Source organism: Rhinolophus sinicus, linkage group LG09, assembly GCF_036562045.2.
Source record: "Rhinolophus sinicus isolate RSC01 linkage group LG09, ASM3656204v1, whole genome shotgun sequence".
Classification (NCBI taxonomy): Eukaryota; Metazoa; Chordata; class Mammalia; order Chiroptera; family Rhinolophidae; genus Rhinolophus; species Rhinolophus sinicus.
This window is the reverse complement of record NC_133758.1, coordinates 62,084,520-62,102,696: the sequence shown is the minus strand read 5'-3', so window position 1 is coordinate 62,102,696 and position 18,177 is coordinate 62,084,520. Positions and strand designations below refer to the sequence as shown.

At 44.6% G+C, this 18,177-nt stretch overlaps 1 long non-coding RNA gene across 1 annotated transcript in view; it reads left to right on the top strand.

The window, feature by feature from the left end:
* The window catches only part of LOC141573181 (uncharacterized), a 196,894-nt gene extending 185,362 nt beyond the window's left edge, over nt 1–11,532 (top strand). Inside the window, exons 2-3 of the long non-coding RNA XR_012498847.1 lie at nt 7,498–7,680; nt 8,896–11,532. This is a non-coding gene — a long non-coding RNA (uncharacterized LOC141573181). The remainder of the gene's footprint in view (nt 1–7,497; nt 7,681–8,895) is intronic.
* Nucleotides 11,533–18,177: the final 6,645 nt, after the last annotated feature.

The window sequence follows — 18,177 nt, the reverse complement described above, 5'->3', positions numbered from 1 at the left end:
TCCTGACCAGGCAGAGAGACAGCAGAGGGTGGGGGTGAGGGTTTCACATGGCCACTTGGATATCCAGAAGAAGAAATAAAGTGCATAAACTTGGGATTGCAAAGGGAAACTCTTTCTCTTTTCCCAAAAAAGCTAATCACAAGAGAGCTTTGCAAAGTTGCCCAAGGGCACAATTAAAGAATGATAGATTTTACATGTGCTTTTTTTGGTCTGGAAGTTTCCCAGGTTCTCCTTGTATCTTTTCTGGATACATAGAGTGCATTTTAAGGGGTTGGTATGGCGGTTGTGTGGGTGTGGGTGGGGGGGTAATCTTAGCACAATCTTCCTTACATATAAAATTTCTAAACTAAAAGGAAGGTTGGGTGATACACTCAGACAGCCAGATGACAGGAAAGAAAATAAAGAGGAGAGAATGATCTGTAAATGTTAACCAAACTCTGGCTTATTTTAGGATAACAGTTCTGTGACTCATTGAAGCACACTAAATAATGAAGCAGTGCTCGCCTGACAAGGCTTTCAGTCAGCGAGGTGAACAATAATCGGCTTTTGTTTTTATCATACACATTGTTGCTAATAATACTGTAACATGAAATCAAAGACCATCTCCAACTGCATTTTCTGCTCTGTTCTCCCACATGTGATTTGGACCATTTAGTCACAAATATAAGACAAAGTCTATTTATAGACACCATTATCTTGGCAGACTAATTAAGAATGGGAAAAATAGTGAGACAATCTTGGTAAATGAAGAGTAAAGGAGAAACAAATGACTCTGTCCCAGTTATTTCCATAGCTCCAGACTTGGAAAAAGGAACAAAGCAGGAATATCAGGAAGTGTGGACATGAGGGTGAGCATGGCGGGGAGAGGAACAGAATGAGTCCCGCACTCAGCGCAGACAGCCATCGCATCAAGGGGATGCCATGGGCTATAGACCAAGGAGAAACCAAAAGACCAGGAAAGGGAGGAATGCAACGGGCCTGAGTCCCTCCTTCTTGCATAGCCCTTCAGGTGGTAGATGACAGTGGGATACTTTGTGGGGCCTCAACACCTTAGGTTTAGCACCTACTTACTTGCTCTGTGCCAAGCAAGCAGCCAGCCACCAGGGACATGTGACGCACTTCCTGCTGGCCACTGTGCTCTTGGCCCCTCCCTCTTACCAAGGCCAGCTCACAAAAACCAGCTGTGGACATTTAGAGACCTTCAGGCCACTCTACCCAACTCTAGTCCTGGCAGGTTTCCAACTCACCTTCATGATTTCCTGTCTTGCTGCACTGGAAAGGATGGATAGAAGTTTACTCAAGAAACAAACTAAAAAACACTGAGGTGGCCATTGTGGTTAGAGGAAACCACATTGTCCAAAGAGGTGAGGCGCACACAAGGCAGAAAGTTCTGAGAGCCAAAGGTGTGCAAGGCCTCTGGTGCCCAGGATGGAGTGGCAGGAGGGTTGACGAGAAGGGAGCATGTGCAGACGAAGGGATGAACCTCAGCAGAGGTTCAAACTAGGGCACCATTACTAGGGCAGACTGACTTCCAGAAGACCAGCCTGACTGCAATGTGGAGGATGGTAGTGGCTTGTCCAGACTGTGGGAGCTCTCAGTAAGCAAATAATTCAAAATTAAGAATATATATAGCTGGGTACAAAAGCTAACACCTATTGAGAATGAGAAAATAAACTACAACAAAATACAAATTGTAGAATGGTCAAAACAAAATAAAAGAAACAAATAAAGGAAAACCCCACAAACACAGCTTAAAACATGAAAATTCCAATAAACCTCTTTTGCAGAATTCGCACTGTAGAGAAAAAATTATATGGTGCCTTTATCATAATTGTATACATAGCATGATGTACTAGACACCTGAAAGCAGAGAACTTCTATTTTAACTAATTGTTATTGAAAACAAAGTCCTCTGTTACAATTTTATGTATCAGATGTTTGGAAGTATCTTCCGCAGACCAGCTTCCTGCTTTGTACATTCTAAATTTTGCTTCTCCTTGACTCTGCACAAACCTCTGGTGTCAGATGCTGTAGGACACACTCATATCTACATCGTGTCACAAAGCTGGGTGCATCAGGGCAGTGGGCCAAAGGAGTATTACTAGAAACCAACCTTGCACTAGGATGGCAGCTAGCAATAACTGAACTGCATTTGGAGATTACTGCCTACCACAAAAGTAGCCCCTATGAAACCCAAACCAAATGTACTTTCAGCTCAACTTCCCTTTAGCTGGAGCCCAAAAATGCCTGTGACTACACTAACACCCCAAAAGTAGAGGTGGGGGAAGTGGAATGGAAAGAGAAAGCAGTCTTAACCAATCATGCTAAATACACCTTCCTCTTAATACATTTAAAAATACGTATGACGGGGGCGGCCCCGTGGCTCAGGCGGTTAGAGCTCCATGCTCCTAACTCTGAAGGCTACCGGTTCGATTCCCACATGGGCCAGTGGGCTCTCAACCACAAGGTTGCCGGTTCAACTCCTCGAGTCCCGCAAGGGATGGTGGGTTGTGCCCCCTGCAACCAGAAAACGGCAACTGGACCCGGAGCTGAGCTGCACCCTCCACAACTAAGACTGAAAAAAGGACAACTTGAAGCTGAACAGCACCCTCCACAACTAAGATTGAAAGGACAACAACTTGACTTGAAAAAAGGCCTGGAAGTACACACTGTTCCCCAATAAAAGTCCTATTCCCCTTCCCCAATAAAAATCTAAAAAAAAAACAAACAAAAAACTATCCTTTAAAAAAAAAAAAAAAGTATGACCATGTGAACATAGCTAGGTCTCATCCAGCTCTCTTGGAAGGAGCCTGGGCAAGTCAGTGGCCCCAAAACTGAAGCGTACTGGTATTTTAGCTACAAGGAGGATCCATCTCTGAGGATAGTGATCTGACTGTAGCTACACACACCCGTCTAGAGTGATAGCGAATGATCCAAGCAGAGGCAGCACAGTTTTAGGAAAAGGACTATTTTAGGAATGGCAGTAAGCAAGTAGAATCAGGGTGATTTGGTGATAATTAGAGATGGGAGATGATGAGAAAAGAGTGTGGCACGATCTGGTCTGGTCCTTGCCCATCCTGATTTGTCTAAACATTCAACACCCAGTTATAATGTGCCTGGCAGGGCTCACTGTCAAGCAGAGGGAAGTGTGTGTGACACGGCTCCAAAGTCCCCGTTACTGCCCTTTGCCTACCTCAGCAGCTAGGTCTGCTTCTGCGGTTACATAGCAAGCATGGAATCTTTCTCTCTGTTCTTATGGATGAGGCCACCCAGAAGGATGTGTCTGTGCACTCTGCCTCTCAGGACACATCCATCTATTGACTCTTTTTGATCTGATGTATGTTTTTTCCACCATCTGGCCCAAGCCCAGTCTCATACAGAGGCGAAAAGATATACATAACTTCAGTTTCCAGGGGCAAACTGAGTATGATGCAGTTTTAAATGTTTGAAATTATATCTTTTGGCCTGATTTCCTGCTCTGGACCCCCGAATTAGTAAAAGCACAGCTGAATGCAGACAGGAAGGAGAAAAGCCATTCACTAGCCCATGGACAGATGTGATCCTGGTACACTGGAGGGAAAGGGGAAAGCACTTTTCCATCACTAGAATTACATTTCTGAAAGATTCATGCCCTGGAGAACATGAAAGCCAATGACAGGGGAAACCCCACCGACAATTTCAGGTAGATAACATAGGGATTACTCTCCCACAGGCACTCAATCTTTGCACAAATCTTACAGCCAACATGCTCTTTCCACAAGAAGTCTTTGCTGCTTCTCAAATAATCCCAGAAGGAGAGTTGCTGGAAGTCCCATAATGAATAAAACTGCTGATAGGAATGGAAAAACTTTAGGAAGGATTTTTAAACCCAAAATACCATATGCGGAGTCTGAACATTTTATTTATATTTTACCTGATAGTTTGCCCACGCACACTGGATTAAGGAAGAAATATATGGCTGTCTGCCGGCCCAGAATTCTCATAGGCATTCCCCACTGTCCTGAAAGGAGCATGGACCCAGGGCCAAATGTTGATCTGTAGTACAAAATTTCTTTTTAAGTCGAAAGGAAAAGTAATAGAGAATTAAATTTAAAATAGTAAACAAAATCCTGTATATTTTGTTTTTGTTTCAGTCTATAAATAAAAATAAACTTAAATGGCCCCTTCTGGCATAAGATTATAGGTTAAAAAATAAATCCACAAAGTATTATTAACCAATAAGATAAGAACAATTAAGAATAACATATTTCCTTTTAAAAACCTTGATGGATAACCTTTGAGATGTTTTGAGGGTTATGTTCAGGCCACACACATGATGGCAATATTTTTCTTCCTTTTTACAGAAAAAAAAAAAAAAAAAAAAAAAAAAGCTCCAATTTTATTTAAAATAGAAGGATGTCTGTGGGTCTTGCATTTAAGCATTTTTTTAATCACACAAAATTATCTCTATCTCAAGAAAATGAGAACAAAAGCCAAACACTCAGCAGCATATGTGCACATACACTCATAACGCCTGTGAACAAAGAGAAGTTGCTCAGGGGCCTTTGATGAAACCAAATCTTCTGTTCTGGCCTTTAGTGATTCCAGAGGCAGTGACAAAACTCACTAGGAGCACAGAATTCCAATTCCAATCTAGGTTTCACTCCTCCTTCCACACGGGCATCTAAATGAAACGCCTCTGCAATTTCATCCCTTCCACCCCTTTTCCACAGGGTGTGGAAGTGGAATGAAGGGGCCACACAGGAGTAGCCTCTAGGAACAGGGTAAAAAGAGTGTCCTCCTCCTCAGGGACAACCCCTCCCCACCCCCCGTCCCCACTGAGAGGTGCGCAAAAAGCAGAAGACGCCCAGCACTCCCACGTGGGATCTCAGCTACCACATCACCCTCCCTTTGGGGTGCAGCATGGTTGGAATAAGAGTGAGGCAAGGAGGCGAGATTGTTGTCTACTCTGAACCATGAAGTTCATAGCTGTTCATTAGGCATGACCTCCTCTAATTCTCACCACAACCTTGCAAGGTGGGTGCTACGCTATCCCCATCAATGTGCAGTAAACAGAGGCCAGGAGACATTAAATCACTCACCTAGATCACCCATGTGATTGTTCATTTTGTGTGTCAACTTAGCTAGGCCACAGTACCCATCTATTTTGTTCAACACCAGCCTAGACGTTTCTGTGAAGGTATTTCTTAAATGTGATTAACAAGTAAATCAGTAGACTTTGAGTAAAGCAAGTTACCCCCAGAATATGGGTGGCCTCATCCAACCAGTTGAAGATCTTAAGAGAAAACAGACCAAAGTCCCCAAAGAAAAGGAAATTCTGCCTTCAGGCTATCTTCAAACTCCAGCTGCAATATCAGCTCTTTCCTGGGTCTCCAGCCTGCTGGCCTGCCCTGCAGGAATGTGAGCTAATTCCTTCAAATAAATCTCAGTCTTAAGTACGGGGCTCTTGCTCTTTTCATGGTACCTGGTCACTGGAAGATTTATAGACACTGCATGTAATCCACTCCCTCATTTCTCAGGACATATTTATAAAGCACCTACTGTGTGTTTATTTCTGTATTAGAATCTAGAAATGTCACAAAACAATATAAGCATGATCTCTGCCATCTCAGAGTTTAGGAATGACTGCCAGGTAACCAGGAGACAGCAAGAGTTAAAGGTTCCAAAGGAACAGGGAATGGGGGGTCAAAGACTGATAGCTGGGGGATCAAGAAAGGCCTCTTAGAGGAAGTAAGATACTTTAACTGACAGCTGGAGAATGAATTTGAATTAGCCAAATAAGAAAGAGGAAGATTGTTCAGGTAGAGGGAACTCTGTGTTCAAAGATTCAGAGGTGAGAGAAGACAGGAAACTGAAGGCAGCCCAGTAAGCGGTGGCGTGAGGCAGGTTGAGAGGCAGAGATGGGCTGGAGCAAACAGAGCCAGCTAGTTCTTCTTTTGTGAGCCTGTTAAGCTTTGGTTTCACCCTGGAGACCAGAGGAAACATGGAAGCACTTTTTCTAGAGTCACAGTTAAAGATAACTGTGGCTGAAGATGAGTAAGATTGAGGGAGGGGTCACCAACCAGAAGGTATGAACTGGAGGTGAGGATAGGTGGAGTAGGTAAGACTGAGAACAGTAGACTCTGTGGAAGAAAAAGGGGCACATGTTAAATCTGACAAGCTCACGGAAGGCTTACATGGTGGGCCTTACAAACTTAGAGACTGAAAATAACCACATAGGATGGTTTGAACACAAAAATTCCTAACTAAAGGTGGGCCATCGTGGTAAGTCTCATCCTTGGCTTGTAGCTTCCTTGATAAAAGTCAATACTTTACCTCAGGTGAGCCTATGTATTGTCTTTTTGCATCTAAGATAACATACCCTTGGAATGTCAGAGTAATCTCTTTTTTTCCAGCCCCTTCAGGATACAACCCACAGCACCAGAGCACAGAGACTACAGAATCTGTCATTGTTATCTTGTTCCCAGAATACCACCATCTCTATGTGCTGTAAAATGTTAATTATTAACTATCTGGTGCCCACCAATGTAAAAGAAGTATGTGTAGCTCCAGTTTTGCTTTTTATCCAATCCAGAGTTTTCCCTACTTTACTTTCTCGCACCCTCTTAATCTACCACCGATGGAATTCGTGCAGCCCTCCTTACATCCCCTCCTTTGATTCTAACATATAAAATAAGCTGCAAAACTGTCACTCTCTGGAGCATTTTCTCAATGTGTTGAAATTTTGCTTCTGGCAATTGTCACCAGTTTGGCTCAAATAAACTCTTACAAGTTTTCTCTTAGGCTAGATATGCTTTCAGTCAACTTGGTCAGACCTGGTGATTGGATTTCCATGGGTTTGGGGACAGGGAAGAGGGGTCATAGGGAAGGAGAAGCTGTCTGGAGAATAAAGACAGCAAATGAAATTTGTGTTTGTTGAGTTAGAGATTTCTGTGTGGTACCAGGAGATGTCCAGATATCCCTTCGTTCCCACTTCTCTCTCCTCGATTTCTCCTCACTCCTATCTCCTGCCCCAAGAACCACTGCATTGCTGACAGCTAGAGTTCCCTTACACACACACACACACACACACACACACACACACACACACACACACACGGTGGGGGGGTGGGGGGGGTGAATGCTTGGAGGACCCAATTTCCTTTGATCAGAGATTAAGCATGGCTATAAATGCATACCAAGTCCTAAAGTAAGTGGAAATGAATTCCTCTCCCAAATCTTCAGCTTTTGCTTTTGCTGAAAATTTATTAATCTGGGGAAATATATATTGCACAGAAATTCACATACAGGTTCTTCCTACTTGGATTTGATCAACAGTGGTCTTAAACTGGCCCTAGGTACATCCACGTCCTTCCCGTGCTGGCTGAAAGCCAGGACTAAGACGCCCATCACATGCAGCAAGGATGTTAATGGTCCCAGTGTTGTCCTGGGAGCTCTGAGTTTGGAGGGAGATGAATATTCCTGACCCACCCACTTCTGGCTCGGTCTTCCTGACAGCTGGGCCTACCACAGAGCAGAGGGCTTCACCTCCTGAAATCGGCCTTATGCTTCCAGAATCTCCAGGCTCCCTCCTGACCTCCTGACAGAGACTTAGAGGGACAGACCGCTGAGTGAAGGTGGCCCCCACAAGGACGACTGGGCTCCTGTGGAAGGCCCAGCCGGCAGTGTCAGAAGCTGTTGGTAAGTGCTTTTGGTAACGGCCTTGGAGAAACTGCCCTAGCAGGCAGGGATCAGGGGCTAGGGTTCCTTAGGAATGAGTGCGGGGTTTCCGGGGGACACGCAAACACAGCATTTGCACCTTCCTGGGGGCGCTCTCTAGGCAACCTTATAGCCCAGGCTGCTTAAGGGTGGTGAGGAAAACGTAAGAAAAGAGGAGAGAGAGGAGGGGAGTCATTTTCTCTTCTTTCCCCTCTACCTTAAATCTCAGCGTTGCTGCAGAGTTTCATGATGGAATTAAAGGCAGGCAGCAAAGTCATGGTTTCCTAATCACAAAACACTTGAAACAGAGCCGTTCACCTGTTTTACAAGTGCAGAGACTGAACTGCTCTGGTTTCTTTGCCTTAGCTTTTGCGTGGGGCCCTCACTCTCCGCACTCTTTCTGCTTGGCCTTGGCGCAGCCTCCGCTCCTGCACTGTGGCTGCGAGAGCTAACCGCCCAGGAAGGGGTGTGTTGCAGAGCCGGCGACCCTGGCTCTAGGCCCTCCCGAGTGGGGCGGTTCCAAAGAGGAGTCCGGAAAGCGCACACACACTGGGCCCCCTGCGGGCTGGCCCAGTTGCCAGGCGCCATCTCCCAGGACTCTGACGTTCCGCTGCAGCCCGCCAGCCGCCCGGGCTCAGAACCAGGGGCTGTTCGCGATCTGATGTCTTTTCGGCTTCGGTTCCCTAACGCTGCCAGGCAGGCAGCGCAGCGCAGCGCAGCCGCAGCCTCGGTGGCCCTGCCCCAGCTCCGGCCTCACCCCCTTAGGAGGCAACTAGCAAAATGCCTGTAGGGCGGGAGAGGAGCGCGGGTACTTCCTCTGCCTTCCTTTGGGTCGGGCCCAGTGCAAGGGGGAGAGGACTGGAAACGTGAGAAGTCAAGGACTTTGTTGGGGATTCTTAGTTTCAGGTAGCAGAAACCCTCTCAATCTAGCTCCTCCATACAAAGAGACTTCCCCCCATGGATGCCAAGGTCTAGATGACTGGTTTTCTGTCCCTGCTGACGTGTAGAGCCAAAGGCAAAGTCTGTTCTCCAAATGCACAGGAAATGACAGTTTGTGTTTCGTGCAACCATCTCACTTCCAGATTCATAGTTCCCTCCTTATCTTCCTTTTGCTTACTTACTTTGTCACTTGTTTTAGTTTGCTTTGATCTTGCTACTTGGCATCCTTTTTGCTTCTCTGAATTCTTCTCTTTTTAGCAGCCAGGAGGGAAATCAGCCCTCTGGACCACCAGTCATCAGTCTGATCTGCTGGCCCTCATGCCTCCCCCAAGCCCAAAGCCCTGCAAGGTCTGTCTCCCCAGCCTCACTTCTTCGTGCTCCACTGGGCTAGCACCAAACTGAAGGTAGCAGATGGAGTTTCAGAAGACAAATCTTAGACCTGCAGTTGGATCCTGAAACCTCTGAATAGGCTCTCACAGGCTAAGTGGAGAGTTGTGGACCCAGTCTGTCACTAACCGCATCTTTTGACAAACTGCTCACCTTTGCATCCCCAATATCCTCACCTGTGAAATGGAGATGGGAACAACGGCCTCTCAAGTTGGATGTGAGGATAGCCCACCTGTCTCTCCTGACCTTGCTCACTCCTGCCTCCCAGCAGGACCCAGAGCTGCTGTCCCAGGGGAACTGCCTTGCCTGTAACCTTTGGAATGTTAAAACTGGGCAAAATAACCTTTGGACTGGGCCTAGAGCATCACTGTATCCCAAACAACTGTGCAAAGATAACAAGAAAGCAAATATGACTGAAGATTAAATCCTAGAATTAGCATCACTATGTCAGCTTATCTGCATCTATAGAAATGCCTTCCTTCTATTGGTGCCCCTGTCTCATAAATACGTCTTTGTCTCTTAATCAGAACACTATTTGGGTTTCTGCCTGAATCACTGCTTCCCAAGTAGCTATTTTTTTTTTTTTTATCTCAAATTAAATACTTGTTGCCTCTTACTTGGGCCCTTAAGATTAACTCCAGATAGTGGACAGATCTGAGAAAATTCTTCCATGTTAGTCAAATACCCCCCCGCCCCCCAGTGGATCCCCTCCTTCCCTTAATGCTCCCTAAGGATGCTTGTCTAATCTCTCCAACAATATTCTAAACATTTTTTTAGGTAAAGATCACATCATTTAGTATCTTCCCCATGCTACAACATCCTCATCCAGAGATACAAGACACAAACACAGTGTGCCACATATTTCACACTCAAAATATATGTTGCCAATTCCTGGGTTATCCCCACTTCTAACCTGGGGCTTCTGGTGAATAGTGCACCTCTTCTGAGCACTGATGGCAGCACTGAAAGTCTGGAAGAAGCAAGAAAAGATTTCCTTTGTTAGCTCCTGAGCTAGAGATTGTTGTCAAGGAAGCAGGAATTAATATACAAGGGTCATGGGTCCCCTGTTGTTATAAGTAGCTAAACCAGGAAATCCACAGTATTATCTTCCAGAAATAATCCCCTCTCCCAAGGTTGTTTCTCTCCTACTTTTCCCTGGGGGAAAAAAAAAGCAAGGACTCCAAATGCAAGGGGCTTCCTCATTAAAAAGAAAAACAACAAAACAAAACAAAAACAAAAGAACTTCTGCTGTGTTCAGAAGTTCACCTTAGAGAAATAAAATGAGAGTGTTTTCACAGGCAAGACCCAGCTGGAGCAGGCCTGATGGACTCTCAATTCCACCTGTGTGCGGGGGGCCACCATGTGCAGCCTGCTGGTATGAGGGCTCCTCCCTGTAGACCAGGCCCTGCGGCCAGGACAAGTGAGGCACTGTGGGCCAGAAGGGTGCAGCTTGGCTGGCTCCTGGCTAGAATGCAGCGCCTGCATATTTGGTGCAAACACAGCTGGCCTTCAGGAGAGAAGGCCATGAACCAGCTAAGCCACGACACCTCCTTCCTATCCTAACTGTGTCCTCTAGGGTCTGCCACCAGCAAGCAAGAAGGCAGCTAGAGCAAGCCTGGCACCACATGGTTCAGCATCCCTCCCCTTGGAAGCCCCATGTGCTCCACACCCGTTATCTTCACACCATCTCCTCCCCTCTGAGGATTCCCTCCCAGCCGGGCTCCCAAGCTTTGTTAGCAAGCAGTTAGTGACTTAGGTGAGTTCTTTCAAATGACTAAGAAAAGAGCAGTGGACTCTGGAGTCATGTCCCATCAGCACTGAAGTGACACAAATGGAGGGACCTAGTGGTGAGGATTGCGGCACTAGAATCAAATGGGGGAGAAATAGTTTTGGACCAGTCTCCATTTCTTCTTTGAATTGTTAGGTATTTGCAACGGGTACGGCACAGAATAGAGGAGGAAATGGAAACTAATAAGGTAACTTACACTTACTGAGTACTCACTGTATACCAGATGCTATGCTTCATATTTTATTGTAATAGCCATCTGTATGTAATATTACATAATAGCCAACATATGTAATATTATTTTCACCACTTTACATACAAGAAAACTGAGGCAAAGAAAGGCTGAGTAACTTGCCCAAAGCTAGTAGCTGGTGGAGCTGGGATCTGAATACAAGAAGGCTGACTTCACATCTTTTCTATGGTGAACACTGTGGTGGCCCCCATGTTGATTCTCCTTCCGTAGTAACAGATTACCCGGTTTACTCTAGAATATTGCTTCTTAGAGTAAAAGACATTTCTCAGCCTCCTTACAGCTAGATGTGTGTTTGGAACATGGATGTGATTGCTGGAGCTCCAGAGCCATTTTGGATTATAAAGTAACCATGGGAATGTCATACTGGAGAGTTGGGAAGAGCCAAGGTCACAGACAACATCACAAATCTGCCTTTCAGGTCTTATTAGTCTAACTTCTGTGCCTTAGGATGAAATAAACTCATCTATTTAAACCCCTGCAGTCTGGTCTCGCTCATAACTAAGTAATAAATGTTCTATCCAGATATCATGCTTCCATGTGACCTGTTTAACCCTCACAACCACATTGTTAGGTGAGTGGCATTCTCTCCACAGAAAGGAAAATGGAAGAATGAGGAGATTAAATACCTCAACCGAGGTCACCCAGCTGCGAGTGGTAGAAGTGAGCATTCTGATTCCCAGACTGGGGTAGCACTGGCAACATAAGAACTAACAGGGCAGTTCTAGGTGGCGTCTGAGAGCCTGCACTGGAAACAACTGACCTCTTGATTTTAACACATAGCTAGGATAACTGTCCTTGTCCATGCTTAACAACCATAGGCAATTCAGGAAAATGGTGGATGGGAAAGTAAGATTAAAGCAAGAAGGGTGACTAGGAGACTCCTGTGGATCAGACATATTCAGAGGGTGGGAAGGAAGAGAGAGGTTTGACTTCTCAGGCCGGGGCTTCTAGCAGCTCCAGAGGAGGAGACAGTCTTCAATATTAGCAGCCACTACTCCCAGCAGGAACGTGAGTGAGCTAGCCAGTTACAAATGTCCAGCTTGGTAACAATGGCAGTAACACACATATGAAAGGTGCTATAAAGTATAAGACCTACAAGAAGTATGAGATATTCTTATTAAAGTTCCTTTCAGACTAAGGAGCCATGGCCTGCCTTTGGTTCTAGCTCAGAATGTGCCTGTGGTTCTGCTCATTGGTAAGGCAGAAAAAGAGTTAATAAAAGTGAACCCAAAAGGGGACTTCCCCCCCCAGGGACCTGCATCCCCTCCCCAGGGACCGCCCAGGCTCATCCCCTAGAGATAAATTAAGCTGTCTAAGCACCCTTAGAAAGAAGAGATGAGATGCTAACAGGAGTGATCTAGTTTTTGCTGCCTGCACAGACTTCAGTTCAGCCCTGAGCCTGAACTGCAGCACCATTATAATACCATTAAAATAAAACTAATATTATAGCTTGGCCCCCCACCATGTGTTTTTCTGTATGCATTATGTGTAAGAGCATGCGCAGAAAGAAACTAGTTGTATAACCTGTACATATCAGTCAAATGACCTCAGTCTATACATCAGATGGACATCATATCTCCTGCTGTAAGAAAATTTACCTACCCTTTTCTACATAAGAGAAAGCTAACCTGAAGTTAGGTGCAGTTTTCTGTAGCAATCTGCTTGAGACTCTGCACCTGGCTTCTCTGCCGGTGTTGCTCTTAAATAAACTTTCTAACTTCTATTCCTTTTGAGTCTTGTGAAAGCTTTCCCAATCTGCAAATGACCAGGGATACTCAAAGACAAAACACTCATAGCTGTGGTGTCAACAATCAACTCACTAAAAATACTGAAACCTCAAGAGAAAATCTCAAGTACAGAACTTTTAAAATGCCATTTTATTATTAGCAGCACATAAACTAGTATATGGTCTGATAGACATTTTGAAATAGAATGGTAGTGACGAGGGATCCAGAACCTTCCATACACCTATTCTGCCCTAGCCACATCTTCGCCTCTGATTCCTTCCCTTCACTTCCAGATAGAAGTGTGGGCACTCACCCTTCACTTATGTAGTTAGTCAGTATTCTGTAAGCTCCCACCATGAGCCATGGGCCTTTAGATGCCATGTTGATGGTGGAGCTTAGAGAATAGTAGGGGAGGTGCACATTAAACAAAACCCAGAGTGGTCCTTTGTAGGACTGGGCCCAACCAGGGAGAGGTCTGTTTCATCTCTCTTGCTCAGGCTAGACTCCTTTCTCCTGGGTCCACCCCCTCACCATATAAATGTTGCATCTGGGGCCAATCTCCAAGAGGAAGGAGGTCTGTCCCACCCACCCCAGACTTTTCCACAGCAGAGAAACCATTTTCCATTAGAGCAGCTCAGGCACTCTGACCACACAAGGTTTATGAATGAGAGGGAGTGTAGAAAAGAGAAAGAAAGGAAGAGATAAAGAGGGGGTGGGGGCGGTTAAGTTATAATGAAAAGTACATATTTGATCTCCTTGTCCTGACACACAGCTCCTAAAAACCTTGAATTTCCCAAGTACTGAGAACCACAAAAATTTCTTTTGTTATGTTACTAAGGTGACTTTTAGAAAACCCCTAGGTCATCTGAGGATGGGGCTGGTTGCCAGGGGAACCAAATGTGATTAGAGGGTTGAAATTTTCAGTTCTGTCCTACTTCCAACCTCCAGAGAGAGAAGAGGAGCTGAATATTGAGCTCAGTCATCTATGGCCAATAATTGAATCAATCATGCCTATGTAATAAGGCCTCCATAAAGGACAGGGTTCAGAGAACTTTCAGGTTGGTGAACAGTTGAAGATGATGGGGAGAGTGGCCACCTGGACAGGACATGGAAGCTCTGCCCCTTTTCCCTGTACGTTGCTCTGTACATCTCTTCCATTTGGCCGTTCCTGAATTACATCCTTTTACAATAAACCAGTGATCTAGTAAGTGAAATGTTTCTCTGAGTTATATGAACCACTCTATCAAATTAATTAGACCTGCTGCTGAAAATGCGTTTTTGGTGTTTGTCACGGGAAAAAAACTCTAAGGACGCACAGAATACGCCAAGCAAGTAGTAGATTTATTTTAATAGAAAATATAGTTCACTCTCAAGATGGTGAGAGCAGGCAGGCTCAGAGAAGAGCAGCTTCCCTGAATAAAAGTGGGGTTTGGCAATTTATTACACTTAAAATGAAGGCATGAAATGTTCAAGACTAGGCATTCCTAGGCAGGTCTGTGATGACCACTGCTTCCCGTAGCACAGAGAGTTTTTCGTCTTTATTTAGCTCTGTTGGAATTATCATGGCAACATGGGGGTAGAGATTTTCCTAAACTGCAATGCTAATAGTATTATAATCCATTATAATTAGCTGAAGTTCATCTAAAGTGACAAGGTGGTGTCCTGGATCTGCTCCCGGCCACCGAGATCTAACTTTGGCTTGTCTGGTAGCTACACTTTTCTTAAGGGTGATCTCACCTCCTCCCTCCTTTGTCTCCCCTCATCTCCTCCTTCCCTTTTTCCCCCTCTCTCCCTGCCATGGGGCTACTTTTCCTTTCTATGGTAACAGACCCAAGGATGGAGTCCTGGAAACCTCTGACCTATATATAGTAGGTTGGTCAGAAGCACAAGTAACAACCTGAACTTGCAGTTAGTGTTTGAAATGGGGGAAGTGAGGTGGACAGGCTTGTAGGACTGAACCCTTACTTAACCTGTGGGATCTAACACTATTTTCAGGTAGATAGTGCTGGAATTATGTTGAATTGTAGGACATCCAGCTGGCGTCAGAGCGTTGCTTTGTGTGGGGAAGATAACACACATTAGAATTGGTGTCCAAATTATGGGAGGTGGGGAGAAACAGGGAGAGAGAGAGAGAGAGAGAGAGAGAGAAATGAGAAATCAAAGCCCGGGACCAAAACCAAGCAATGTCCCCACCCCCCTCCCAGTCCATTTCCACAAATCATCTTGCATGGGGGATGTGGGGGAGGGGTAAGGTATGGAGAGGGAGAAGAGTGGCACTCTCCCCTGGGGGCCAACACCATTAACCTTGTGTACTATGGAGATAGAAGTGTACACACTCAATGCAATGCTACTATCTACCCAAATTACACTCAATGCAAAGAATAAGACTCAGTAAGACATGACTTTGACCCTCCCAAAGCCCACAGTGGAGAGTCTTATAACCCAGGATTTATAATGCAACCCAATACAGAAGTAGATGCAGCATACTTTGGAAGCACAGAGAAGGACTAAAAACTCCATCTGTACACAGGAAAGGGTAAAAAAAATATATATATATATTTTTTTAATTTAGTTGATGGGCGGATGGGTGGCTCAGTTGGTTACAGCATAAGCTCTGGGCAACAGGGCTGCCGGTTCAATTCCCACGTGGGCCAGCGAGCTGCCCCCTAGAATGAAGTCAATGAGCTGTTGCTCATCTCCCGGGAGGCCAGATGGCTCAGTTGGTTGGAGCGCAGGCTCTCAACCCCAAGGTTGCTGGTTCGACTCATCGACTCATGCAAGGGATGGTGGGCTGTGCTCCCTGCAACTAACAATGGCAACTGGACTCGGAGCTGAGCTGTGCCCTCCACAACAATGATTGAAAGGACAACTTGACTTGCAAAAGTTGCGGAAGTACACACTGTTCCCCAATAAAGTCCCGTTCCCCTTCCCCCAAAAATCTTTAGAAACAAAAAAATTTAGTTGAGTGTTCAAATATGAAAAAGAATTTTCCAGGTTGGAGGGTGGATGGATGTGAGCTGGAGGTGGGGTGGGGTGGAGACTCCAGGATGAGGGAAGCCTTGGAGACACACACAGTGGCAAGAAAGCTGGGACAGAGTCTGGGCACCATAGGTAATTCAGGGGCACCCATTGCAAGCTGAAGAATTGGTGGATCTAAGAAGACTCTCTAAGAAAGTGTCTTTTCAAATAGAAAGGATGCTTTTACTTTTAAAATACCTCTCAATGGTGGAAAGAGTTGGAATTGTATTTCAATTAAGAATTATTCGAATAAATGTGAACTGGAAACCAAAGGTTGTCTGGTCTCTCTGGATACAACCATGAATCAGATTCATATTTACACCCAAATTTCAATGGCTCCAAGTCTTCCTCTATCCGACACCCCCCCCACACACACACACACACACACACGCAGCTCTGCTTTCAGTGGGCATAGCCTGCAATCGTTATCTCTGAGAGACCCCAAAGGACACCTGAGACCCGCACCCTCGTGTCTCTGCTGCTGCTTCATGCAGCATCCGCCTTTTTTCCATCTGGGCCCTGGCTGTCAACACAGCCTCTGCAGCCTCCACGCTGCCCCAAGGCACTCCCTGCTGGCTCCTGAGGCATCAGCTCTGGGTTGGGTACCACCAATATGGGAGAGTGGCATCCCTGAACTCTCTCTACCCTTTATCACCTCAGTCTAAGGAGGTGACTCTTATTCTCAAAGAACTGTGTAAAAGTGTACAGTTTTAACAGCTTGTTAGTGTCCCCACCCCGCCCCACCCTGGCAAACAGACCTAGCATGGTTGAGAACCATGCTATCCTCTTCTACCTTCCTTATTCTCTCTCCCCCAAACTGCAAACAGGATCCTTCTTTCTCCTCCCCGCATACAAGAATAGAACTCCTTTGTACCAGTGAAAGAAAATCAGTGGGGACCTAGTGGGGACACTGCACAGGATGTTGTCTTCACCAGTATTCTCAGCAACAGATTAAGCAGCCAAAAGCCCTACTAGGTACTGAAATACCTACTTTGGGCAAACAATAAGAAAGATCACATATGCATCCTACTCTCTGGAACCAGGAAAGGAGCTGGAGACCTGGACTGGAATGCTCAAGGTACAGCAGGAAGGGAAAGTGGAGCCCACACTACACAGGAAATGTGGTGATAGGCTACAAGCTGGTGGTCTATTTTATTTTATTAGAGAGAGGGGTGTAGAAAGATACAATTTTAACAATAGTTCATCTGCTTGTATTTCTTGGTTTATTTTTATATTTTTGTAATTTTTTTTCAATTAGAGTTGACATACAATATCATATTAGTTTCAGGTACACAATATAGTGATTACACACATACGTAACTTATGAAGTGATCTCCCAATAAGTCTTGCACTTACCTGATACCATTACAATATTATTGACTATATTCTCTAAGCTGTACTTTACATCCCCATGACTATTTTGTAACTGACAATTTTCACTTCTTAATCCCCCAACCTCTCTACCATCAGGCAACAATCAGTTTATTCTCTGTATCTATGAATTTGTTTCTATTTTGTTTGTTCGTCTATTTTGTGTCTTAGGTTCCACACATCAGTGAAATCACATGGTATTTGTCTATCTGTGTCTGACTTATTTCACTTAGCTCAATACCTTCTAGGTCCATCCATACTGTCACAAATGGCAAGATTTCATTTTTTTTAATGTCTGGGTAATATTCCATTGTATAAATGTACCACAACTTCCTTATTCCTTCATCTAGCAATGGACAATTAGGTTGTTTTACATATCTTGGCTATTGTTAATAATGCTGCAGTGAACATAGGGATGCATATATCTTCCCAGATTACTGTTTTGGATTTCTTTGAATAAATAAGTACAAGTTGAATTGCTGGGTCATAAGGTAGTTCTATTTTTAATTTTTTGAGGAATCTCCACACTGTTTTCCATTGGCTGCACCAATTTGCAATCCCACCAACAGTGCACAAGGGTTCCCTTTTCTCCACTGCCTCACCATCATGTGTTTGTTGATTTATTGATGATGGTCATTCTGACAGATGTGAGGTGGTATCTTATTTTGCTTTTAAATTGCATTTCCTTGAAAGTGATTTTGAGCAACTCTTCATATGTCTATTGGCCACATGTATGTCTTTTTTGGAGAAACATCTATTCAGGTCCTCTGCCCACTTTTTAATTGGATTATTTGTTTTCTTTCATGTTAAATTCTTTATATATTTTGGATATCAATCTCTTATTGATGTATCATTGGGAAATATCTTCTTCCACTCAGAAGACTGTCTTTATTTTGTTCATGGTTTCCTTTACTGTGCAAAAATTTCTTTTTTTCAGATTTTATATCTTTTTTTATAATTCTTTTTTTTAAATTTATTTTTTAAATTTATTGGGGTGA